The sequence below is a fragment of the Protomyctophum parallelum genome (assembly GCF_964188405.1).
Source record: "Protomyctophum parallelum genome assembly, chromosome: 1".
Taxonomy (NCBI): Eukaryota; Metazoa; Chordata; class Actinopteri; order Myctophiformes; family Myctophidae; genus Protomyctophum; species Protomyctophum parallelum.
In genome coordinates, this window is record NC_139697.1 from 3,076,919 (window position 1) to 3,089,065 (window position 12,147).

At 43.2% G+C, this 12,147-nt stretch overlaps 1 protein-coding gene across 1 annotated transcript in view; it reads left to right on the top strand.

Annotated features, from left to right (window-relative positions):
- Positions 1–3,468: 3,468 nt before the first annotated feature.
- Positions 3,469–12,147, top strand: part of pum1 (pumilio RNA-binding family member 1) — a 107,805-nt gene continuing 99,126 nt past the window's right edge. Inside the window, 1 exon segment of the mRNA XM_083785916.1 lies at positions 3,469–3,605. The gene's annotated coding sequence lies outside the window, so the exon portion shown is untranslated.

A 12,147-nucleotide genomic window follows, 5' to 3' on the forward strand; every position in this document is an offset into this window, starting at 1 on the left:
CAACCCCGCCTCGGGTATGGGCACTGATGATGACATCTGTACATTATGCACATTGAGATTATTGTTTGTTTGTTTTTTGTTTTTGTTTTTTTACAAAAAGAAAAAAAAAAAAATTAAAACTGTGATGTTATAATATTTAGATCATATTTTTTATTAAACAGATAATGTACCTCCATGCGTGTGGCCGCTTAATCCACCATGATGATGCTCTGATTCATTATACACTCTATGCTAGCTGCTTTACGTCATCTCTATACGCTAGAGACTAGATGGTTCATTGTCGCACACACACACTAGGACCCAGTGGTGATTTTCTTTATATATATATATATATATATTTTTTTTTTGGCTATTTCAAATTCGCCATCAGGCTCTGTTTTGGTGACAACTTTTCACACTGTCCACATGTTTGACACATTCCGGAGGTCCATCCATCCATCCATCCACCGCAGCTGAGCATGCAGACAGTCAGTCAGCCACCCCCCCCCCCCCCCCCCCCCCCCACACACACACACACACACACCCACACACACACACACACACACACACACACACACACACACACACACACACCCACTCACACACACACACACACACACACACACACACACACACACACACACACACACACACACACACACACACACACACCTGCCGGCAGTGTGGCGCAGCAGCACCCGTTGCCATGGTGATGGCTCCCTCCCAGACAACTCCGTTATACCCTCTTGTTGTTACACCACAAGTTGTGACCTATCGAATTCCGTGTTTCAAAATCAAGTCCAAGGAGGTTTCTGACACTGCCCTTTGTTGTGAGAAATTGGCAGTGGCACAATGTTTTTTGTTTTGTTAGCATACTACACCACACGTACGTACCGTATGTTCGTCCGACAATCGCATTAATAGTCCGAGGTTATTATTATTAGGACTGACTTTATTTTCCATTTGGTATGTAGGCCTATGAGATATCATATCATGGTCCTTGAGTCTGAAATAATGAAGATTCAATTTGATTGTTTAGTAGTGACCTCTGGCGTCGCATGATCCGATAGGTCACCAAATTCGGCGTACCCCCGAACATTGTGTCCTGTCCTGACTCCTGTCCCGACCGCGCGGAGGCTTCTCATTGGGGACCCAGGGAGCGACCAGCCGACCACAACCCCATAATACCCCGGCCCATAATATGGGGTTGCCACCTCCTTAATATATTAAAACACAACCAGAAGAAGTATATGGGACAAAAACTAACGACATAATATGAGCTAAATTGGCTATAATAATAATAATGCTAAAGGCAAAACAATGTGGAAAATGTCAAAAGCCTAATATTAAACTCACCGGCACATTATACAATTCAAAGGAGCTTTAATTATTGGCATGAGACAACATTTTAGTATAGTTTACATTGCCAAAGCAAGCAAGTGTCAAAATATATAAACAAAAAAAAACTGTTGAAAATCCAGTTGGTCCAGTTGGAGGGGTTTTCAAGTTATAGCCTAGTGGTCCGCGGATCAACAGTGGTCAGTGGTCCTTGAGGCGGTTCCTAGGTGGTCCCCAGGCAGCTAAATGATGGTAACCAAATGGACCCTTTATTTAGATCTTTAAAGAGTAAAATGTCACGCTCTCAATAGTTAAATAGATTGACTAAACATCTGCACAAGTCTATACACAATTAGAGAATGTAGAAGAATCGTTTAATGTCTCCATATTTTACAAATTCTTATTCAATGACTGATTGATTGATTTTTATTTAAGTATTTATTAACAGTTTGCATAATGGGTATTTCACTGTGGTAGGCCTATAGCCTACTAATCACACATTACACTGGTAAAGCATTATACACTTGTTTACAACAGGGTCCACCTTTTTCAATTCACCAGAAGAACGTTTAGATAGGAGGAACAAATATACACTTCTATAATAAAAACATGAAATCATGTATTATGATTAAAAGGGAAAGGAAACATATATACAGCGAGGGGGAAAGGGGGCGGGGGGATTCAGATTTTACAACAAAATATTCTTGAGTTTAAATTGGGGTCTGAGAGGCTATTCAAATCTCATCAAATGGGTGATTATCCGTGGCTCAAATGAGAATAAATAATGGTTGGGCCTTGAAATGAAAAGGATTGAAAACCACTGTCTGGGGTAGGTATAGCTGTAAAAAGACATACACATTCATAACAAAGGAGCTTTATTAATTGGCACGATAACACATTTTAGTAGTTGTAGCCTACATTGCCAAAGCAAGTGTCAAAAAAATATATAATAAAAAAAAAACTGTTGAAAAATGTATATACAGTAAGTTGGTCAGTGAGTTGGGAGGAGATACAGTAAAATAATAAGAGTTATTTATTACACACATATTATTCACAACAAAGGGACGCTCGGGCTATACGAGAAAACATTTTACTTGTATATTGCCAAAGCAAGTGTCAAAATATAAAAATAAAAATAAATGGGGGAAGTATAGCCTATATACAGTGAGTTGGAGGAGATACAGTAAAAATATGAGTTATTTAATTACACACATATATAACAAAGGGACGCTCGAGCCGGTGTCTGTCTATCTATCTGCCTGTACAGTAGACAGTGTTGTTGGCGCAATGATGAGCCGCACGCTCGCGCTGCCTGCCTGCCTGCCTGCCTTCCCATCATGCAGCGCTTCTCGCCAGTGGCGTGCACAGACATTTAGAGAGGGGCAGGGGCTCAAGTGGAGAAAAAAAAGGGCACCTTGTGCAGCGCATTTTGGGGCGGGAACCCATTTTGGTGCTTTATAGCTATTGAAAAATAGCAGATCTACAAGCTCATACGAGCTTGTAGGTCTGCTATTTTCTTTAATCAAAGAACCATTGATTGATTGATTGAAATATTTATTAACAGTTTGCAGAATTTACAGTACATTTCAAGCACAAACTCAACACAAAGACTGTTAACTGTGAGTGGACGACCCAATTAAGCCTTACACCTGTTTACAACAGGGTCCACATTGTTCAATTCATCAAAACATTTAGAGACCACTGACATAGAAACATAGCTTTAGATTGTGGGGGCCTAAATAATATAGTAGAAGCGTTTTTTTTTTATCAAGATTTGATCAATGTCACCATGGTCCGTGGCGCGCTACGAGCTTGTAGGTCTGCTATTTATTTATTTATCGAAGAACCACTGACATAGAAACATAGCTTTAGATTGTGGGGGCCTAAATAATATAGTAGAAGCGTTTTTTTTTATCAAGAATTGATCAATGTCACCGCATGGTCCACACACTACAAATTAATAAATAAAATAAAATAAAAATCTTTTTTAAAGAGCACATTGCCAAAAAGGGCACTAGGGGGTGCTTTAGCACGCACCCCTAGTGTCTATCTGTGCACGCCACTGGCTTCTCGCCTGCTGCTGGCTGCTCCCGTCCGTCGCGAGGCGCCGCCATGTTGTTGTCGGACTGACTGAAAGAAGCCCTTAGTGGACTGGGAGAGTCGGCGGCGGAAAGGCGGAGGAAAGAAAGAGAAACCAGGGGGGTGAGAGTCGAGACGAGTCGAGTCGAGAACGAGAGAGACTAGAGACAAGAAGAAGAATCCGCGACCATCATCCACCCTCTCCGCCTGTGAGTATCGCCCGTCGGCGGATGGCCGCGGCGGCGGGGGTCCCCATGCGGCGGACCCCGCCGCCCATGCGTCGGTCCGGGTATTATTTTTTTTGGTGGGAGGGGGGGGGGGGGGGGGGGGTAGGATATGTCTCGGGGAAGTGAGCCATTTTTTTTTTCCCCTTTTACCGGAGGTTGTTTCAGAGAGAGGCCGCCTTCCAGTGTCTCCCACCGGGCAGAGGTATCTTCCTCCTCCCGGTGTGTCGCTCCAGTCCTCCAGACAGATATACAGCCAGGCAGGCCTTTGTTAGCATCCCCTCCTCCCCACGGCCCACCCACCCACCCCCCTGTCACACGGCCCACCCACCACCCCCCTGTCACGGCCCACTGGGGGGGCCCACGGCCGGGGGCCCGGCGGGGGTACCTGTGGGAGTGGGACGGACGGGGCCGGTGTTTTTATCAAAGCGAGCAGGGAGCCGAGGGTTGTCTTTGTCGGGGACGGTCGGTACCGTTAATAACGTAATGTCGACTCGAGCCCCGTGTTGTGTTCGGTGCCGGCCGGGGTGGGGGGGGGAGAAGGAGGCCATTTATGTATTGTTGCTGGACGTGAGCAATGAACCCACCACCATAATAATAATAATAATAATAACCCACCCCCCCCCCCCCCCACGACAACAATGAACCGACAACAACCCCGTTAATACCGGGGGCGGGGGGGTCCCACCGTCCCACGGTCCACCCACCCACAACACAACCACACTGTTGTTTTCGAGACGTTGTTGTTGTTGGGGCTTTTTGGGGGGGGGGAATGACAGGTTTTGTTTGTGTGTGTGTGTGTGTGTGTGTGTGTGTGTTGTTGGTGGTGGTGGCGGGGGGGGGGGGGACACACCGACTTAAAACCTGACGTTATGTTGCTTGCTAGCTTGTTTTGTCGCCTGGCCTGGCCTGGCTGGCTGTCACGCCCCGTGTGTGTGACTGTGTGTGTGTGTGTGTGTAATTGTGTATAACATGTATTTGTGTGTGTGTGTGTGTGTGTGTGTGGCCGGTATGTATGCGGTGAATTCATTGATCCCCGGGCGGTATTTGAATAATGATTAACCCAGTTCGGTGTACTGTATATATGCATGCATGGAAGGCTGTTAGCACAGCAGTCAGTCTGTGTGTGTGTGTGTGTGTGTGTGTGTGTGTGTGTGTCCATTTCCGGGTGACTACTGACGAACTTGGTAACATAACAAGCTGCGAGGAAGGAGGAGGGACAGGCTGCTTTGAGGAATGGTGATGAACACACCACTCACTGTCCTGTCTGTCTCTCTCTTTGTGTGATTTCCGGCTGGTTCTGTAACTTTGGGCACGGGGGTATAGTAATAGTATAGCCCCTTTCGAGGGCTTACCCTTTTTCTGTATTTGGGGATGTCGGTATACCGATTGATTGATTGATTGAAATATTTATTAACCCATTCTGACCTGAAGATCAGATTCATACGAGGTTTCCGCCGGACACACATACTGGTCTGATGAACCAATTCTGACCTGAGATCAGATTCTAAAAAATGTCAGTCGTTCTTCGATTTTTCAAAAATAGCAGACCTACAAGCTCGTATCGCGCCACTCGGTGGCGCGATACGAGCTTGTAGATCTGCTATTTTTAAATAGCTAAAGCATAACATGATGCTGACACCAAAATGGGTGCCCGTTCAGAATGGGTTAACCCTTTTCTGTATTTGGGGATGTCGGTATACCGATTGATTGATTGATTGGATTGAAATATTTATTAACAGTTTGCAGAATTTACAGTACATTTCAAGCACAAACTCAATACAGAGACTGTTAACTGTGAGTGGACGACCCAATTAAGCATTACACTTGTTTACAAAAGGGTCCACATTGTTCAATTCATCAAAACATTTAGAGACATACAAATAGACATTTCTATGTAGTTAAAGAACAGAACAGGAATTCATCATAAAGGAAGCAAAAAGGGAAAAGATACATATACAGTGAGGGGAAATGGGGGGGGGGCGGTGGGGTGATTCAGATTTTACAGGGGCCAGTTTCGAATTGCAGCCGTCCGTAGGTGCCCTTTGAGAGCGGTTTTGAAGGAGTCAAGGGATTCACATGTCTTAATGACTGTTGGTAGGGCGTTCCACATTTTGGTGGCATAGGAGTGAAAATAATGCAGAAATGCAGAAAAAAGGAAACCAAGAGGGTCCAGAAAGGGGGCTTTTTAGTAAGTAGCACAGGGGGAGAGGAGGAGGAGAGCGGGTCGTCGGCATGTATGGCCTTCTTTCAGCAAAAATAATAATTGAGAAGCCCCAAATGGCTGAAGAGTCACTGTGAGTGAGTGTTATCTTAATGTGTCACTCAGCCCTCTGGCCCTGTAGTGGTGTTTTTTTCACCCTGTATATATATGGCTCGCCTCGCTCGGTGACTGTCTTGGTGGAAGGAGGAAGGGGGTGTGTGCTAATGTGTGTGTGGGGGGATTGCACACTGGTTTCAGCAGATATGTTTTTTGCGGTCGGTTGTGGTGATGGATGGAGTGTGAGTGTGAGACCGTGACTCTGCCAGACAGGTAATTACTATACTGTAGCATGGGTCATTGTGTAAGAAAAAAAAAAAGAAAAAAAAAGCACTGCTTGTAATTTTTATCTGTCTACTTTATTGCATGCTGATTTGGAAGTCAATCGGAGAGACCCCTATGTTAGCCCATTCTGACCGGGCACCCATTTTGGTGTTGGCATCATGTTATGCTTTATAGCTATTGAAAAATAGCAGATCTACAAGCTCATAGCGCGCCACCGAGTGGCGCGCTACGAGCTTGTAGGTCTGCTATTTTTGAAAAATCGAAGAACGACTGACATTTTTTTTTAATCTGATCTCAGGTCAGAATGGGTCAATCAGACCAATGTGTGTCCTAGTGGAAACCTCGTATGAATCTGATCTCAGGTCAGAATGGGTTAGAATATGAATTATAGGCCGCTCAAGCCAATTTTGAGGGGTCAGTGACAGTGACTATAGAGCGTCGCAGTCCCGCCCCCTTTCAGAACGACGGGTGGCCCAGGAAATGATTTGCAATTCATTTTTCTCCATAGGCTTTTCCTAAAGTATTTATTTAAAGACGGTTACGCCGCGGACAAAGCCCAACTTGGATCGTGACAAATCATGACGATAATCACAATGTTTTGGGGCCGATCAATTAATTAGTAAGAAGAAAAACAAAACAAATAATAATAAACTTTATTTGTATAGCACCTTTCATACATAAATGCAGCTCAAAGTGCTTCACAGGGCAGGACACAAAAATATAATACAATAAAACACAAGTAGTTAAAATGGCAAAGAACAAAATTGAATATAAGAACATAAAATAAATAAAAACATAGTGTTGTATCCTGCCTTTATTTTCTTCTTTCAAATTATTTGATCGGCACAAAATATTGTGTTTTTGTTGTCATGATTTGTCACGATCCGGATCCGAGTTGGGCTTTGTCCGCGGCGTAACCGTCTTTATATAAATAGTTTTTGAAAAGCCTATGGAGAAAATTAATGGAGAATCATTTCCTGGGCCACTCGTTGTCCTGAAAGGGGGAGGGACTGCGACGCTCTGTAGGACCCTCAAGACAATTTTGAGGGGTCAGTGACGGTGACTAAAACTGATCACTGACCCCAAAATGCCACTTGAAGTTGTTCCTATAGTTTTGAAATATTTGTCATTTGTCATGTGTAATGATTATCTGGCAGCCGACTAGCCCAGGGGTCGGCAACCTTTTTTGACACAAGTGCCATGTTTTTATTTATCCCATTCTGACCTGAGATCAGATTCTAAAAATGTCTATTACATCCTGACAGTTTCATTATTAACCCATTCTGACCTGAGATCAGATTCTAAAAGTGTCTTCGATTTTTCAATAGCTAAAGCACAACGTAATGCTAACACAAAATGGGTTCCCGTCTAAAATGGGTTATTTGATAGTCGGGTGTGCCATGTCAACGTAATTATGACAAAATAAAATAAAATATTTTTACCAATGTCCAAAATACATAATTAACAACCTTTCTTCTTTTTAAATATTTTCTCTCGAGTAGACTATAACCCCAGCCCACCTATCTGCCAGAAGACTCACTCCCCAGTCAGAGTTCAGAGTTTGAATAAATGTAGAATTATGTGCATAATGTAATTTGCCTATACTGATGTGACGGGACTTGAGTTTAAAAGACATTTCATTTTTAAAATAAAGTCCTCTCTCTCCACACCTATGCCAGTGATCACCCTCCTAAGGTGTCCTACCCCTGGTCTCTCCCTTACCCCTTTGCCTTTCTCCTAAGTGAATATGACCAACATTATTACCTAACAAACTGCCCATAGCAATGGAAGAGCAAAGTCACTCCAGCTTCATAACAAACTTGCCTTGACAACACTTTGATGAATGGTGGTTGCTATAGTAGCAATACACTGTATACATGCCTCCTCGCCTGGTCAGATAAATTGGTATACATAAACACACTAGATGGATGTTTGTATTGTACATGACACTGTTGTCTGCGTAACAGCCCATGGATTATGAGTCTTTCTCTGTACATGATTAGCTAATAGAAATTAGAATACAGAGGTAGAGCAAGGTCTATTATTAGGTGGTTGTCTAGTGCAGTGGCTCAGTCTCAACCTTTTCAGGCAGTGACCCCCTCCCCAAAAATAATAATAATAACAATCCTATTTGAACTGGGGACCCCCCCCACCCAGACAAGCACTTGGGACAGTGATGTCAATAGGTTTTCAATTTAATGAGTCCTGGTATGCAGGGATGGTCTTTTAGAAATGAGTCCCAGGATGCAGGGATGGTCTTTTAGAAATGAGTCCCAGGATGCAGGGATGGTCTTTTAGAAATGAGTCCCAGGATGCAGGGATGGTCTTTTTAGAAATGAGTCCCAGGATGCAGGGATGGTCTTTTAGAAATGAGTCCCAGGATGCAGGGATGGTCTTTTAGAAATGAGTCCCAGGATGCAGGGATGGTCTTTTAGAAATGAGTCCCAGGATGCAGGGATGGTCTTTTTAGAAATGAGTCCCAGGATGCAGGGATGGTCTTTTAGAGATGAGTCCCAGGATGCAGGGATGGTCTTTTAGAGATGAGTCCCAGGATGCAGGGATGGTCTTTTAGATGAGTCCCAGGATGCAGGGATGGTCTTTTAGAGATGAGTCCCAGGATGCAGGGATGGTCTTTTAGAGATGAGTCCCAGGATGCAGGGATGGTCTTTTAGAGATGAGTCCCAGGATGCAGGGATGGTCTTTTAGAGATGAGTCCCAGGATGCAGGGATGGTCTTTTAGAGATGAGTCCCAGGATGCAGGGATGTTCTTTTAGAGATGAGTCCCAGGATGCAGGGATGTTCTTTTAGAAATGAGTCCCAGGATGCAGGGATGTTCTTTTAGAGATGAGTCCCAGGATGCAGGGATGGTCTTTTAGATGAGTCCCAGGGACATTTTATCAACGACGTTAGGAGTCATATTTTGCTATATGTTTTTACAAATTGCAGCATTTCATTTTATATGGTTATAATGTGGTTATATTCATGTAGAAAACAGAAGAAGAAATTATTATTATAACTAAAGCTATAGCAAAATAAACTAGAATAAAAAAACAGTACAGTAGTGCATCCCCGTGGATGCAGAGGTCGTTGTTTTATTGCGTCCCTTTAACTATAAACTGCGTTTTTGGGATGCAAAATGCACCCTATTTTAATCTCTGCTTGGAGTTGTAGGAGTTTAGGCATTTTCATTTTAGTTTACTTTAACCCATTCTGACCTGAGATCAGATTTATACGAGGTTTCTGCCGGACACACACTGGTCTGATGAACCCATTCTGACCTGAGATCAGATTCTAAAAATGTCAGTCGCTCTTCGATTTTTCAAAAATAGCAGACCTACAAGCTCATAGCGCGCCACTCGGTGGCGCGCTATGAGCTTGTAGATCTGCTATTTTTAAATAGCTAAAGCATAACATGATGCTGACACCAAAATGGGTGCCCGGTCAGAATGGGTTAATTCGGTTCCACAGATATATATAGATATTGTGAAAATGGCACATCTATAAGCTTTGCTCTGCGAGACATTTTGAGCTTCTTATATTATTTGACAATATTCGACAATTTGGCCAAAATGTTTGACCAGTTTTTTGGGGGGTGTCCAGCTTTGTGTGTGCGTGTAAACGGTGAACACACACTTTGTCCTCACACTACACAAACAATAACCCATTTTGGGGCGGGAACCCCTTTTGGTGTTAGCATTATGCTATGCTTTAGCTATTGAAAAATAGCAGATCTACAAGCTCATAGCGCGAGTGGCGCGCTACGAGCTTGTAGGTCTGCTATTTTTGAAAAATCAAAGAACGACTGACATGGAAACATAGCTTTTTCAGAAAACTGTCATTTTCAAACGGACATTTTTAGAATCTGATCTCAGGTCAGAATGGGTTAAATGCCATTGACAATGAATGGACAGTTTTGAGTACAAACATTGCAAAATTGCAAAAACATTGGAGATGAAGGTGAAGGACGCAAATTATCATTGGTCGGAATGAGATGACGTATTATGTTTGTTGATAAGTTTTGATGCAGTGACATCGAAGACAAAAGTGAGAACGCAAACGGTGATTGGCCGGTGTGATTTGGTGGGAGATGTGCCATTGGTTGAGAAGGTGCACTTCCCACAGGTGCAATTTCTTTTTTCTTTAGCTACTAAAAAGGTCTGAAAACAAAGTCGTACGATTTGTCACACAGACACACACGTTACTGCAGTGAAATGTGTTGTTGACCCATCTCACCGCCGCCAAGGAGCGGTGAGCTGCAGCTCGGGAATCATATGATTAGTAGATTTGACCCCCCAATCCAACCTTTGATGCTGAGTGCCAAGCAGGGAGGCATTGGGTCCCATTTTTACAGTCTTTCTTTGGTATGACCCGGCCAGGGATCGAACCCCCGGCCTCCCAGTTTCAGGGCGGACACTCTCTAACCACAAGGCCACTGTCTGGTTTAAGTCCTTTACATTGTCTCTTCACTCACTGTCATCTGGGGACCCGAAACCCATTCTGACCTGAGATCAGATTCTAAAAAAATGTCTTCTACATCCTGACAGTTTTCTGATAAAAAGCTATGTTTCTATGTCAGTCGTTCTTTGATTTTTCAAAAATAGCAGACCTACAAGCTCGTAGCGTGCCACTCAGTGGCGCGCTATGAGCTTGTAGATCTGCTATTTTTCCAATAGCTAAAGCATAACATGATGCCAACACCAAAAGGGGTTCCCGGCCCCAAAATGGAATAGTTACGTCATCAGCCAATCCCTGATTTAATTGGCCGACGGACGGACACCACCGACATACACAGATTACAGTAACTTGCGTGCTCTGCATACGCAAGTGATTTTAATTCAGGATTTCAATTCAAATATGGAAAATAAAATACAGTGGCTCTCTCCATCGTCCATGTTTTGCCCACCGCTGGTCTAATGCACATATCCTGATCAATGCACAAATTCACCTATCTGGGCGTTTAGGTTTAGGTTTTAGGTTTATTTATTTAACCAAGTGGTGCAACTCCCGTCTATTGGTTCTCTGTATCGTTCCAATTTGTATCATTCCAATTTCTTCTCTGTATCGTTCCAATTTCTTCTCTGTATCGTTTGCGTCCAGCAGGTGGCAGCCATGTCACATACTTCTCTCGTTCCAATTTCACGCATGCGCACACCACTCGTGCTCACACAGGTACACACACAAACGGGTACACAGCTACACGGACATTGCATGCTGGATGTAGAAGTGGTTGCACCACTTAAAAATAGACAATAACATATCAAAGAACCAAAAATACAATGCAAGGAAGGGAAGAAGCCAGCTGGCTTATTTGGAATCCTTTCCTGTATGGAAGAGGTCATTGATTTAAACAGATTAAAAGTTCATAAAGAAACAGTACAAAAGTCTACAAGTTGGCAAAGGGGGGGCAGCTGTGCAGTAAAGAAATAAAATAAACAATACAACAACAAACACACAAAAGCAAATATATAACGCATCAAAGTAAAAACATGTAATCTACAGAGAGGAAGAAATAAGATATTTCTTTAGATGTTTTTTGAATATTGGGAAGGATAATGAGGATTTAAGTTAAGCATCTAGGGAGTTCCATAGATGAGGGCCTCTAAATGTGATGAAAGATTGATGTTTGGAAGTGCGACAATAGGGTAATTCAAAATGATCTCTTTGCCTTGTAAAGGACCTCTGCAGGCTGTTGCTGCATCAGCAACTAAAAATGGCATTTATTCCCAGATATATACAGTATACTGTGACTGTGTACAGGTGTATTGCCAGAGAGAGATTCTTTGCCCAACCCCTGTCGGAGACCCAGAGCTATCGTTAGGCCAGTCGTGCATATTATTCTCATCTCACCTATAAATCATTTCTCCTCCTGCACACTAGCGGAGCTTTGGACTTCAAAGTAATACAACTAGGAGGAAATGGCCTTTTTGTTTTCTATGTAATCGTCGCAGAAATGTCTCCCCATGGCTGAGTCGCTTGAGCTGA